The 12,830-nt window shown below is 48.3% G+C and overlaps 1 protein-coding gene across 1 annotated transcript in view; it reads left to right on the top strand.

Moving 5' to 3' along the window:
* Positions 1–12,830, top strand: part of KCNAB2 (potassium voltage-gated channel subfamily A regulatory beta subunit 2) — a 141,956-nt gene that overhangs the window by 15,157 nt on the left and 113,969 nt on the right. The gene's annotated exons all lie outside the window — the stretch shown is intronic.

Raw genomic sequence — 12,830 nt, 5'->3', positions numbered from 1 at the left:
AGCTGAGCTATTTAAAAAAAAGTATAAGATAACTACCATAAAAGTTTAATCCATGTTGTAACCTAGAATTATATAAAATACGTTCTATAGACTCACTGATTATAAACAATGTGGGTTTCCAAAAGTAACCAGCAAGCACGAACAGATCACGCCGTGTTTGAAGTTACTAGCTCGTTAGGATACCTTCCGAAATAGACAAATGGGTAAAAATATCGATGTTCATTATTTGTACATTTTTTTCTCAGAATCATGTTGTGTCAAGGAAGAGCGGGTCTACACTCGGTTGAAACAAAATTCAACAAGGGGGAGGGGGTGGGGGGGGCGTTCACTAGTCGAAAAAGGTTCAGAACCACTGGCATCGTGTGGTTGGTACGGGTTCTGTTGTTCATAACCCAGCGGCCTGGGCCCCCTCCATCCCTCGGTGCTTCGGTGCAATTGCACCACCGCCTGTGCGCTCGATAGGTGCGCCACCGTACGGGCCTCTGCGTGAGTATGTGGGTCTGTGTATGCGTGAATGTGTCTGTTGTTAGTCTGTGGCGCTCTCGAAGTCAGTCTATATTTGCGTATTATGTTGAACTTATTTCGCACTGTACGTAGCCTTCCGTTGATCTCTGTAGTCGCATGGTTGGCTTGGGCTCTGGTGTAAAGAATTAAATGGGTCCCCTTGTCCAATTTTCACCCTTCCCACTACCTCCCCCCCCGCCTCTATTCAAAGTTTAGTCGCTGGGCCCCTTCTGACCCCTAGGCCCTGACCCCACTGATTCCACCCCAGCACAGCTCGTTTATTTTTTTACTCCTAATGATTTGCTTTCCTGCAATAATGTTACAGCCCTTTGTCAATCCACTGCTGGATGGAGACCTCCCAATGCCATGTCTGTAATGGGAGGGGGGGGGGTTTGTTTGATTGACCATACTTCACCACACTGCTCCGTGAAGGGGTTGCGTGAGTGAGGTGGCTAGGAATCGCGCTTCAAGTCCACGGTTGTAAGCACGTCGTGATGGCAGGCTTGAGCCACCACTCCCACGAGCCGTCATTTGAGGTCGCGGTAATTAAAGTGTATTTAATTGGCGTGACCTCCTGCGCTTTCTCTGCCTGTCTCCGTCCGTCTCTTCCCCCCCCACCGCCCCGCGTCTCTCCCTCTTTTGTGTCGGCACACGCCACTGCACGCCACTTCACGTCCCTCCGCTCATGCGAAGCGTTTCCCAACACAATGGCTCTCCCCAAAGGCAAACCCGCAAATTGGCGTCACGTGCCGGCTGTGTTTTTTTGTTTTGTTTTTTCCCTTTTTTTCCTGTCGTGGCGCAGCCTCGCACTTATTCTCTAATGGCTCCTTGTCGTTTGTGTCTCCCCCCCCCTCTCACGCCCCCCTCTGTAGACGTAGCCGCCACCACTGCTGCACAATGCGAGATTACATTACTAATGCATGCGCGTGGATCGCGCTTAATTTTTAATGAGCACATTCTTAAAATAATGATGTGGGCAAGCTGCCGCGTATGTACGGAAAATACACGTGCATATTACCGCAATGCACGCGCGGCCCCTACCCATTGATCCCTCTCTCTCCCTCCCTCCCTCCCCAAAACTTTCTTCACTTTTGTCCAACGCCGTCAAAAGTGCTCATTTACATCAGCGTCATCGCCGCCTTTGCCGTCGTCGTAATGCACATGATTGGTGATCCAGACCCCCAATTGATTCTTCCCAGTCACTCGCTCGCTGGCGATCACGTCGGCTCCGTGCCACTCTTCCGTCGTCACCACAGACGGTTAGAGTTCCCGTGAACTTCGCTCATTGAATTCCTCCACCCATGCAGAGTCCTCGGGCTACCGAGTCTGACCGTTCCATCTCATCTGTCCGCACTCCGTTCAATCGCCGCACTGCAGGTCACAACGCTTCTCTTTCCGTGGATTCCATCGCACTGTGCTCCACCTTGTCGTCTCTTGTCCACAAGCTCCTAATAACCACGGTGGCGCGTTGTTGACTACCTCGCCTGGTATACCGCAGGTTGTGGGTTCGACATTTAGAATCGTCGCGCGTTTCGATTACTTGGCTGCTGTATATTGCCGCGCGATAAGCCACTTCGTTGAGTTGTTATTTGTGGCTTGGTCACTTCTGAAAAACAGCTGTACTAGCTCTGGCCCCCTTACCTGGTAAAATAAAAACAAATTAGTTTGCTCCGTTGAAATATAGTATTCATTATTATCTATTTTACCTTACATTGGCGCTGTTTATTGCTGGCTGTTTGGCACTTTGAGCCTGTGCTCAATGACTTTGATAGCAAAAACAAAATCTCAGTCCACTGCTGGATGAAGGCCTCTCCTCCCATGCAGTGCGGGTTTTGGGGATCGGTGGCTGGCCCGCCTCGAATGTTCAGGTGGGAAAGGGCGTACGTGGCATTGGTCTGGCCTGGCCATATTTCCGTGGGTATGCTGGGATACACGGGGGGGGGGGGGGGGCAGCAATGTGCGCGTGCGCCGAGGTCGGTTGTCCCCCACTCACTGTCTGTGGAAAACGAGGCGTCGGGGAGTCCTTCGATGGACGGAGGTCACGCCTGCTGTGGATAGAGAGCCACTCGTGCAGAGATGACCTTTCGTGGGTTGCCTTTCATTCGCCGTTTTCATCAGCCGCTGCTCCGACACCTTGTTGCTTGTGTTTTATGTCTGTATATTGAGACTTTATACGTCTGGGGAGTGGTAGCACGGTGGTTAGCGCGCTGCACTACAAATCTAGCAACCCAAGTTCGATTCCTGCTCACGACTACCAACAACAGTGATGATTATCTCAACTGCTCCTGGGCTTCCCTTAGGTCGACTCGCTCTCAAATGAGTACCTGGTACAATGTGTATACATTGCCACTTTATCCAGCAGTGGATAGCTCGTGTCTCCCGCTGATGATGCGTGTTGATGCGTGACTGGGTCACGTTGGCGCTGCGATCTCGCCACAGATTCTTCACGCACCATCAACGGTTAAAAATAACGTGCTCATGATTCGAATCGCGAACCCGGAATAGCGAGAGTTCACCTAATCTCGAGGGACGGCGACAGCTTGGGAGAGGCCTTCATCCAGCAGTGGATCGATCACGGCTGATGACGATAACATATTTCGTCACAAACCTGATGGTAACTACAGATTCGTCACGTGACTCAATTGTAAAAAAATCTTGAATCCGAGTCGGAATATTTATTTAGCGGAATCCGATGAGCTATGAAGCTGTTTTTCAAACAGATTTCCAGTTGGGCAGGGTCAGAACGTTACAAAATTAAACAATACATAAACACGATAGGAGTGCAAAGTTTAGGAAAGGTAAGAAAAGCACTAAAAAACTATACAAATAAAAGTAAACTATTTTATTTTACCAGGTAAAGCCCACTGAGCGATTAGCTTCTTTTGTCAGCAGCGACCTGGCCAGAAATGATAGCTCAACGAAGCGAACTTGTCAGGTGGAAATCTATCGCAGCCAAAATAATATAAATAATCAGAACCTGGAATCGTGACCAATCTGTGTGATTGCCTTGCGAAGCGGGCCGGAGGGACAACATCTTCCATGCTGCCTCTTTAGAATCCCACCGAAGCTGCGTTTTTAATTCAGCAACGTAATTAGCGTCTGACATTTATAACCAAAAAATAATTCAAAAGCTTTGGCCCGAGTCTGCTCGCCAGATTCAAACACCTCTCTGATGTCCTTTGATTCCTTTAAAAAAAATAAAGAAACCCAACCCACATCGCCCTTTATAGTTGGCACTGGCCTGAAATATATTTTTTTCTGCTCCTTACGTTTTTTTGATTGATCTCCCTTTTATTGAAAGGTCTTTACCAAATGATCAAATAACACTGAGCTTGGACTCGCTAACAGCCAACCGTTGTGAGGGCCAGGTTGGCGAGTGGGCAGACGGTGGTGGGCAGGCTTCCTGGCTGGTGAGTGGGTGAGTGGCCGAGCGAGTGGGCACGTGGGCTGGCAAAGGGAGCTGGCGAGGGGGCTGGCGAGAACGGGCTGGCGAGAGCGAGCGAGCGGGTTGGTGGGCAGGAGAGGAGGCTGGCGAGCGAGCGAGTTTGGCAGGCACGGGGGCTAGCGAGTGGTTGGGCAGGCGAGGGAGTGAGTGTGCAGGCGAGGGAGTGAGTGGGTGGACAGATGAGAGGGTAGCGAGAGGGTGGGCAGGCGAGGGGGCTGGCGAGGTGAGCTGGTGGGTGAGTCAGTAATACAAACTAATAGGGCTGTCACAATATCGATTTCACAATACGTTTTTATACGATATTACATTACACAATATGGGACATTATCACGATATCAGTTCCCAATGACTTTGTAATTGTGTTTCACCTTTGTATTCTATTTCACATTTTGGGTAAGGCACATTGGGCAGCGATGTTATGTTTCACCATTATTTAGTAAAAAGAACACTCGACACCATTCGTCAATAAATCTGAGTGTGGCCTTAAAAGAAAAAAAATAAATATGCATCACTGGAGGGGACATTTCATAGCACACAGAGTGAGGCCGGTAGAGAGATGGAGTGGATGCTAAGAGGGCCTCATGATAATTGCATGTTTAAAACATGTTTTCTGATGACCAGTTTTAAAAATTGCCAGTGAAATAATTACCTAATAGTACCTAAATAAACGCATTAATTTAAAAGTAGAATTATTAAATGTTGCAGGCGAATTGCATTGTGGGAAGATGTGTTCTTGTGAGCACAAGGCACGATCCACTTAGCAGAGAAGGGGAAGAAGAGGTGGAGAGAGAAGAGGACGTGGAGAGAGAAGGGGTGGAGGAAGAGGTGGAGAAAGAGGAGTGGAGGAGGAAGCGTTGGTGGAGAGAGTAACTGGGAGGGAGGGAGGCTGCATTGATTGACTTGGAGAGATGCAATTGTGGATGTGGGAGGCATCTGAGGCTGTATCAGCAGTTGGAAGGAATTGAGTGCTGGGCTTGACCTTGCTGGTGGGTGGAGGGACTGACCGACCGGCCACCTGTCGAGCGTGCAGCTGAGATCAAACACATCCCCCCACCCACCCCTCCTCCCACTTCGTTCCTGACTCGGCGGGGTCAATAACGATCCCGGCTCCTGGGGGGCATCGTCCGGCGGCCCGGGAGGAAGAGCTCGGAGGATCGTTTGCCGACTCGAGAGGCTGGAAGGGATGAACACTGCGTTAGATGGATATCCATGCGTAGGCTTTTCACCACCTGTGTTATTGTGGGAGATGGTTGTCTTAAGGAACCAATTGCTGTTACTGGGTCATAGCGCTGAGCCAGAGAGCCCGAGAAACATGGCTTTGAATCCAAGCAGCCGGCCGTGGTTAAATCGTGTTCACGGGTGTTTTCATCATTGTCAATCATGATCATCATCAGCTTTGAACTATCCACTGCTGGATGAAGACACCACCCTAAGCTGTCGCCATGACTCAACGTTTTGCTATGCCACGGCCTGTCTCTCCGTGCTGTTTGCCCTCTCTGGTGCAAGTGATGATCTGCGCCCCCCCCCCGCCGCCGCATTTGTGTTTGGATTGTCAACAACTTACGCGATCTAACCCAAAAGCGTTTATAATGAATAATATTGGTCGCAAAAGCCTGCGTGTTAAATTGTGGTCGTGGTCTGTGTGTAGTGGCTGCCGCAGGGGTTCTCGCTACACCGTAGCACGCAGCACGTACGAATGAAAAACAACATCGATTGTTCCGTACATGGATTCAAACCAACGCTTCAACACACCGGTGGGCTAAAGCAGTGAACTATTTGTCTTTTGTCAACGTGACACTTTTTTACTGATTGGCCGTGTCGGGTGGTGGAGGGTTACGACACATTTATAAATAACGCGATCTAAACCCCAAAAACGTTGATTATGAATAATATTGGTCGCGAAAGCCTACGTGTTAAAGAGATCCATAGTCGCGAGTTGATTGATGGTCACAGCCTGGCTATCGTTGGAGTGCTCATTAAACGCAGTGTTAGGTTTGTTTGTTTTTTTATTACACATTTATTCAACTTGCCGTGTTGTCTGTTTACATTCTTGGGAATCTTTGAGGCTTAATATCTTTGGATCTACGAAGCCTAGCGCGCTGACATTTTCTACACAGACTTGCTGCCTCGCGTGCAAATTCAAGATTTAATTTAAAAAAACAGTCCAGGTCCCGCCCATTGTGGGCCTATTCGTGTTGAATTAACTAATATTTTTTCAAATTTTCTTGCTGTGGATTGCACACCTGATGATGATTGCTTGTGTTGCAATCGAAACGTCGTGAGAATTGTTATTGTTTTATATTTCTATTATTTTATTGTTTCCCTTCTACGTGACTTTACCGAAAGAACCAATAATATGAATCCCTGCAGTCACGAAAGCTTTAAATCAAAATTTAATATTTACTCATTAATAACCATACATTTTATCCCCCCCTCCCCCGCCTTTGTTCTGAAATCACGAATAGCCAGACCAACATATTCTTGGGTTTTTTCGGTAAAGTCACGTAGGTAAAAAATTAAAATTAATAAAAATAAAATAAAAATCACGACATTTCGGAGGCAACACAAGCCTCCGTCTTCAGGTGGAACCGTCACAGCATGCTCGTCATTGGATGAGACGGCAAACGTCTCATCCAATGACAACAGCTGTTGCTCGTCAGCCGCTGACCAATGAAAGGAGCGCTTCTATCGCAGCTTGCCATGGCGCAGGAGCGGCCGCTGTGCTCCCCTCTTCCTTAGCGCGAGAGCAACAAGTACACACAAACAATTGGGTGGTAAACAAGCTTTTCAATGCACGCGCTTATTTTTCACTCAAAAGTAGAACTGACATTATTTTGACCCCGGGATTAATAAAATGTTATCAAAGTGGGTGGCTTCCTTTCGATGTGTTTTTAATTTTCTTTATGCAAGCCACCTACTTTTATTGAGCACATCAAATTTGATGTATTCCGGGGTCTTAATAATAAATTTTCTACTTTTGAGTGTGAATAAAAGTACATGGGGGCAGTTACACTATTCCAGGTGTACGTTTCGGGCACGTTAAAGACGTGGGTAATCTTTTAGAAGAATCGCGTTGTCGCGTCTTTTGCTTGGGCGAAGAACGTTGACCAAATTAGCACTGAAATTTTCCACCGATTCCTAATGAATGAGAAATGCTCGAAGAAAAAAAAACGCTGTGTCGGACGAACTCTCGTACGATCTGGGCATTGTCACTCATGCCGCGATGGTGAGTGGTGGGGGTGTTCCGTTTTGGGTGTGCGTGTCCAGCCAATGACTTCTTCTTTAAAGAAGCCACGTGATTGATTACCTTCAAAATGACATCCTGTGAGGATGATTGGGATGAGGTTCGAGCATTGATCTCGAGTTTTGCGAGATCGCCTAATTTGTGGAGCTGCCCAGTGGACATTTCTGTGCATCCGTGCCATCTGCCGCTGGTCACTTAATTAATCTAAACGATTAACGATTCCCATTAGGGCCACGGAACGTGATGCAGAGAGGATTTTGAACATCTTTCGCACCGTAACGTAGCCATCCGTGCTAATTGGTGGTGCTGGGGACAGACAATATACTAAACACGAAAAGCATTTCTAAATAAATGAGTTTTCAATTGAGGCAGCCGCAGAAGTGCATCTGAAAGTGCGCGAAGTGGCGACCGTCTTTGTTCGATGGCTATCATCATTCCTTATCATCATGAGCTTTGAACTATCAACTGCTGGATGAAGGCCTTGCTCACCGTCGTTTCCTCCCCGAGGGAGCTTCATCTAAAACTATGAAATTACTTTTATTTTAGCTGGTCAATCTCGGAAGCACGACCTCTCGCAGAGCAATCATTTTACAAAGTTGTCCCATGTCTTCTTCAGAAGCAAACAGGCCACAAGCTCAACTAAGTGGCTTATCACTTGGAAAATTATAGCAGCCAAATACTCTAAATGCATGATTTTGATTCTAATGTGGAGGAGAAAAACCGGAGGACCCGGACAAAAATCCACGCGACCACGGGGAAAGAGAAACCGCAAACTCTAAATATACAGCATGCGTCTGGGTCAGGATCGAACCCACGACCTCCTGCATACCCAACGAGGTAGTTAACATCTCGCCGCCGCTGTGCCACCACTTGGGGTTTAACAGTAGCTTCCAAGATTCTCAGCCAAACTAAGGCATGCTTTAAGGATGTGTTGAATCCAGTGGGAACTCTCAGGACTTTAGGGGATAATCTGTGCCACCCTGTCAATCATGCGCAATGTTACGTGACCACATGGCGCTGTGTAACTCTGTCGTGTTTTTTTTTGACTGATAGGCGGTAACACCCAAAAACGCACTGGAGAATCCCCAGTGGTGGGAGAAACGCCATGCGCCTGCTAGAACTGCTGCCTGCTTTTTTGTTAAATACATTTTCCCAGTACGTCGTGAGTATTGTCCAGTGGAGTGCTATCGATTTAAGGAGCTCGAAAGTGGCAAGGTGCCATTAATGCACTGCCGTCCGGCCTGAGTTCGGGGCCAAGTTCGAGCGAGAGAGTGAAAGAGAGAATGCCTCTACATCCGACAAGGCCCACGCTGTCAAATCCGCTCTGCACGAGAGCGTCTCAAACCCCTCGGACGAGTGTTCCATCAAAACACAAAAAATCGGCAGAGTACATTTTAATTTTTTTTCTCTCTTTTGCTCGCTCTCTCGCTCTCCTGCTTGCTTGTTTATTCATTAACGTGCTCGCTCGCTTCAGGCGATGTGTGCAGCAGCCTTCGCTCACCGACGGGGAACGATTTTTGTTGAGGGTTTTTTTAATTTGTTCTCTTCCGAGAAGACGTGCCGAGGGCTGCCGGGAATGAGAGGCTCGCGGGGCTACCCCTGTGGCCCTCCCCGGGCTAAAGATTGTGGCATGGTGGTATCTGTTGTAGTTAGCCCGTTGCTTTCTTTATCCCGCGGTTCGATTGAAGCATCACCATTTTCTCCGTCTTTTTACCGCCCCGTGTGTGTGATGTCCGAGTCTCCCGATCCGGCTCAGTCTTTGCTCGTTGGGATGCAATCCTTTTTATCTGCTTTTGCCCCCCCCCCGCCCCCATGCGTGCTGTTGACTTCCGACACCCTCTTCAAATCTGAAACGCTTCCTCTTCTCTTTTCTCTGCCTGCGACCGACTGTGTTTTTAACCGTCCCTTTTAAAGTCATCACAATGGTCAATCCACTGCTGGATAACAGCCTCCCAAGCCGCATCCACCTGTGTATATAAAAAGGTCGCGTAAGTGTGGCTCCTTGTTGCCCACGATGATCGTGTCCCAATTCGGCGAATTTCCAGCGGGTAGCGGATTCATCGCATCCCATCACAATCTTCGTGTCAAAGTGGGCGTCACGGTAGCGAGATGTTGACTCCCTTACCATGTATACAGGAGGTTGTGGGTTCGATCCCAACCCTGCCGCCTGTATGTTTGGAGTTTGCATGTTCTCCCTCCACATTTAGAATCAACATCACGCGTGAAGAGTATTTGGCTGCTATAAATTTCCACACAAGCCACTTCGTTGAGCTGTCATTTGGAATGGCCAGATCGCTTGTGAAGAACACATGGGACGACTCCGTGAAAAGATTGCTCTGCGATCAGTTTTGTGTCCAAGATTGACGTCGCTTTGTAGCTTCATGACGTTTGTGTAATGTGCGTAGGTATGCGCTTGCTTTGTGTGGTGTGTGTAGCAGTTTGCACACTACGATACGAACCCAGTTACCCGATTTCAATTCCCGTTCACGGCCAACACTAGTGACGATTATCTGAACCGGTCCTGGGCCTCCCCGAAGTAGACTCAGCCTCAAATTAGTACCCGGTGTGGTGTGTAAACATCTCTACTGGGGTGAACAAAGGTGGCTGGGCGTGGTGCTGGCCACCCATCCGCTCGTGTGCCGTGCCAGCCTTTATAGGTGCTCGCTAACAGCACTTGCCCCAACAGTCTGTTACAGGCTATACAGGGGATCTTTGTCTTTTTTTGTCAGTTGACACCCTCCACTCGCTTGCAAATGAGATGTTTCCATCTGAACGGGTTAGCCACGCGAAATGATTTAACAAACACGTTTACAATATGTTAATTAGATTTGTCAGTGGGCTTTAGACAAAGCTGTGGCAGAAGTTTATATTAGATTTATCTTCGTCGATGCGCCTCGCGTTATTATGGTTGCATTATATATGGGAGCTAATATTCTGTTAAAATTCCACGTCTTCTGGATTACCGCTAACCGAAATGAAAAATGCCAGATCCTGGTATCCCGCACACACACATGCATATAAATGTGTGTACAGCGGCGAACGTAACGCGTTTACGATTATTTCTAAAAAGTGAGCAACGCAGGATTGCTGCCATCGCAGTGTGGTGCAAAGGTCGCGGCAGGACTGGAACTCGAGATCCAAAGGTCGCCGGTTCCGTTCAACCTCCCGGCGTGGCACTTGAAACAACGGTTCGTTTAGTTCCCTTAAATCTGTGCAACGGTGACCAAATTCCTCCCTGGAGTCAGTTAGCGGTGTGTGACTCTCTCGGAAGCGGAGATCGGTTCTGAAAATGGGTTTTTACCGGTCCTTCGCGCCACGTGCCCGGCGCGGGACGGAGTTCACGGAGCCGGAGCGTGCCGGCGACTGCCTGCGAAAGCTGGGCTTAACGTCAGTTACGAAGCCCTCTTTATCCATCAACAATCCGAGTGTTTAACTGAGATGCGCAGGGAAACATTACAGCCAGCCCTGTGTCCGTCTGTCCCTCCGTCCTTCTTTCAGCACGTCCGTCCGTCTGACAGCACTTGACTCACGTCTTCACCAATAAACTATAAACCCCCGCTCCCCCAAATACAATCGCTGTGTAAGTTTACCACACATCTTCACCAATTCACTACGCAGCGTTTTATTTTTTTGGTAAGATTGGCAACAAAATTCTTCACAGTACCTCGCTGATCTCGTCAAGGAGCAGAAACCATCACGCAAACTCTGGTCATCCTCGCAGCAGCAGCAGCGGCTTTTGGCTAACCATAAAAAAATTAACCCGTAAAAACAAAGTTTTTCACTATAAATCCTTTATATGCGTGGCATCGGTTTTATTTTATTATTCATTTCTGTTTTTCTTGAGTAAGAGTTTCATTTTTATCACATTGGTATTTTAAATTAAATATGACATTTTTTTTTTCCTAAAAAGTGGAAAATTTTGGAAAAAAAATTTCACGAAAAAAAATTGTCACGCACAACGAGTCTGTGTGCAAAATGTCAGCTCGATTGGATCACGGGAAGTGGGTTAAAAAACGACCGAAAGATTTGTACGGTCGTAAGCGCGCAAGCAAGCGAACTTAATATAAAGGATTTTAAAAAAGATAGTCGCCGCATCCCGTGCGTTCAGATGCGCTTCTGCGGTCGTCTCGAACGCTCTTCCTTCCGATATAAGGAAGCCGCTGGATTGAAACTAATTTCTTTAGAACTGCTTTTTTGTGTTTAGTTTATTGTCCTTCCCCCCCCCGCACCTCCGATTAGCACGATTGGCTACGTACGGTGCGAAGGAAGGTCAACACACACATTATAGAATTACGAGCGTGCAGCTGCCGGCGCTGCCTAAACGCGCGGGTTCCACCTACGTGTGCATGTCCACACGCCCCTTTCCTTCGAACGATCGAATAAACCTCCAACTTCAGGCTTCCTTGGTGTGCCTGCGTGCCAGTTTGTCGGGACGCTTTCAAAGTCCTCGTCTGCGAGAGCACGCAAAATGTTTACCAACGCGTTCCAACGAAGATTGAAAGCGTTCGTGCGTTAGCTCTCTCCGTCGGCTCTTGATAACGCTGGTAAAAAGATGGTCCAATGTAGCTACAATTATAGTATAAAGTTTTGCTGCTATTTGGGACATTGATCCTATATAAGACCAGAAAAGTCTTGCCCAAGAATTGGGGGTGGCGGGCGGGGGGGGGAAATACGAGCGCCAGAAGCATTCGCCGTGGCATTTGCAACGACGGGCTCTCACTCCGTGCCACGTCGTCTCGCGCGACGCGGAAAGTGCGGTCATTATCGCAAACGTATCACTCCCGGGGGTAAGACGCGCGCGTCGGAGAGCGCGTCGCACAGAATCCATACGTTGGTCTTGGTTTCTATCTGTTCCGTGCTTTGAGGAGCCGTAAGCGAGGACCGCAGACGGAACCCCCCCCCCCCTCTTAATGCGATCGCCGTCCCGCTGAGCAGCCATCTAGCGCGGAGAACGTGTGCCCGCCAACCACACGCGCATCCTTGTGCCTCGCCTGTCTCGCCCGCTGGCCGCTTTGACAGGCCCGACTCGCGACAGAGAGAGGGGGGAGCGTTGAGACTTCCTAAGCAGAGCACGCGTGTGTACGTCGAACTTCTTTCGCGCCATACGTAGCCAACCGTGCCAAATCGGAGATCTGTGAGATGCGCCTGTGCGTAACGGCGCCCTTGCCTGGAGGGGTTTGACGGAGGCTCTCACGTCGTCGCCCGTCTTCTCCTGCACGCTCTCCAACTGCTGCATCATCCTCATCCACACCAACATCATCATCATCACTCTCATCATCCTCATCACCATCATCACTCTCATCATCCTCATCACCATCATCATCATCAATCTAATCATCACCATCATCATCATCTCCATCATCATCACTCTGATCATCCTCATCACCATCATCATCATCACTCTCATCATCCTCATCACCATCATCATCACTCGAATCGTCACTCTCATCATCCACACCAACATCATCACTCTCATCATTCTCATCACCATCATCATCACTCGAATCATTACTCTCATCATCCACATCAACATCATCATCACTTTCATCATCCTCATCACCATCATCATCATCACTCTCATCATCACCATCATCACTCGAATAATCCACATCACCATCATCATCACTCGAATCATTA

This window comes from Lampetra fluviatilis, chromosome 36 (genome assembly GCF_964198595.1).
Source record: "Lampetra fluviatilis chromosome 36, kcLamFluv1.1, whole genome shotgun sequence".
Taxonomy (NCBI): Eukaryota; Metazoa; Chordata; class Hyperoartia; order Petromyzontiformes; family Petromyzontidae; genus Lampetra; species Lampetra fluviatilis.
Note: the sequence above shows the minus strand (reverse complement) of the source record. Positions and strands in the feature narration are given on the sequence as shown.